Source organism: Anopheles ziemanni, assembly GCF_943734765.1.
Source record: "Anopheles ziemanni chromosome X unlocalized genomic scaffold, idAnoZiCoDA_A2_x.2 X_unloc_9, whole genome shotgun sequence".
Taxonomy (NCBI): Eukaryota; Metazoa; Arthropoda; class Insecta; order Diptera; family Culicidae; genus Anopheles; species Anopheles ziemanni.
In genome coordinates this window covers 120150-122500 of record NW_026689861.1, presented here as the reverse complement: position 1 = coordinate 122500, position 2351 = coordinate 120150, and the positions used below count along the sequence as shown (strand labels likewise).

At 48.8% G+C, this 2351-nt stretch overlaps 1 non-coding gene across 1 annotated transcript; it reads right to left on the bottom strand.

The window, feature by feature from the left end:
- Nucleotides 1–197: 197 nt before the first annotated feature.
- Nucleotides 198–352, bottom strand: LOC131292715 (5.8S ribosomal RNA). The gene has a single exon (XR_009190324.1). It is a non-coding gene; the product is annotated as a 5.8S ribosomal RNA (ribosomal RNA).
- Nucleotides 353–2351: the final 1999 nt, after the last annotated feature.

Sequence of the window (2351 nt, the reverse complement as noted above, 5' to 3'; positions counted from 1 at the left end):
GCACGCCTTCTCCTCGTACTTCCGCCTCACGCGGGAACACGGACGCTCTAAATACTTCGAATTCCAATGCCAGTATATTGTAAACCACGGGTTCTTTAATGCTAGCGGGTCGTCGCGACCCTAGTTAACATCATGGTGCACGTCTCGTGACGGGTGTCACGGCGTAGTTAAATGTATGCGATACATTTCTCAAATATAAGCGCTCAGTCATCTGTACATCATGGTAGGTTCCCACGACGTGCAATATGCGTTCAACTTATCAATGTTCATGTGTCCTGCAGTTCACATTATGACGCGCAGTTAGCTGCGGTCTTCATCGATCCATGAGCCGAGTGATCCACTGCCGAGGGTGACTAACTTGCGTAAGCCGCCGCTGTGCGCGTATACCCGTTCCCCGTAGGGAGGAGCAAGCCGCCGCTTAGAGACGAAGCATAAAGTGTCCTCATTCCACATAGGGCAAGCTGGATGAATCCATTTTACCCAGGACGGCCGAAGCGGCGTGGACCAGGGGAGAACTGAACCTTATACTTCACACCACAGTAAGTCTACGTGTCCTCTTCCACATAGGGCAAGCTAGAACTAACTATCTTACCCAGGACTGCCGAAGCAGCGTGGACCAGGGGAGGAACACACTTTTCATGGAAACGTAAGGCATCCATGACTGCCATAACGTAAGCCGCCGCTGTGCGCGTATACCCATTCCCCGTAGGGAGGAGCAAGCCGCCGCTTAGAGACGAAGCATAAAGTGTCCTCATTCCACATAGGGCAAGCTGGATGAATCCATTTTACCCAGGACGGCCGAAGCGGCGTGGACCAGGGGAGAACTGAACTTTATACTTCACACCACAGTAAGTCTACGTGTCCTCTTCCACATAGGGCAAGCTAGAACTAACTATCTTACCCAGGACTGCCGAAGCAGCGTGGACCAGGGGAGGAACACACTTTTCATAGAAACGTAAGGCATCCATGACTGCCATAGTGCGTAAGCCGCCGCTGTGCGCGTAAACCCGTTCCCCGTAGGGAGGAGTCAAGCCGCCGCTTAGAGACGAAGTATTAAGTGTCCTCTTCCACATAGGGCAAGCTAGAATGAACTATCTTACCCAGGACCGCCGAAGCAGCGTGGACCAGGGGAGAACTGATCTTTATACTTCACACCACAGTATTGAGTAATGTGCCCTCTTCCACATAGGGCAAGCTGGAATGTTCCATTTTACCCAGGACGGCCGAAGCGGCGTGGACCAGTGGAGGACTACACAATCATGAGGTTTGATATCGACTTGTGTGTTTCAATAGGGTACCGATGGTATGTTTTGAACCGATTTGATTTAGCCATTCTGAAGTCATCACTTGGTTGAAGCGCTGAACTAGGGAGGCATCGTTTACATATATATTGGGTTTCGCATGCTCTACTAGGTTAATGTCATAGGGTTGGCTATCGAGCATGCCCAAGTGATGACTTGATTGTGTGCTTGCTTGAATTCTTCACATTTCATACCATCGGTTAGTTGTCGAATCATTCCTCGATCATAACCTTCGTTCTTGGTTCATGTATGCTCTCTTCCACATAGGGCAAGCTAGAATTAACTATCTTACCCAGGACCGCCGAAGCAGCGTGGACCAGGGGAGAACTATACTTTGTCTTGTATGCCCTCTTCCACATAGGGCAAGCTAGAATTAACTATCTTACCCAGGACCGCCGAAGCAGCGTGGACCAGTGGAGGACTATACTTTGTTCATAACACCACAGTATTGAGTAATGTGCCCTCTTCCACATAGGGCAAGCTAGAATGAACTATCTTACCCAGGACCGCCGCAGCGGCGTGGACCAGTGGAGGACTACACAATTAAGAGGTTTGATATCGACTTGTGTGTTTCAATAGGGTACCGATGGTATGTTTTGAACCGATTTGATTTAGCCATTCTGAAGTCATCACTTGGTTGAAGCGCTGAACTAGGGAGGCATCGTTTACATATATATTGGTTTTCGCATGCTCTACTAGGTTAATGTCATGAGGTTGGCTATCGAGCATGCCCAAGTGATGACTTGATTGTGTGCTTGCTTGAATTCTTCACATTTCATACCATCGGTTAGTTGTCGAATCATTCCTCGATCATAACCTTCGTTCTTGGTTCATGTATGCTCTCTTCCACATAGGGCAAGCTAGAATTAACTATCTTACCCAGGACCGCCGGAGCAGCGTGGACCAGGGGAGAACTATACTTTGTCTTGTATGCCCTCTTCCACATAGGGCAAGCTAGAATTAACTATCTTACCCAGGACTGCAAAGCAGCGTGGACCAGTGGAGGACTATACTTTGTTCATTACACCACAGTATTAAGTATGGTGTCCT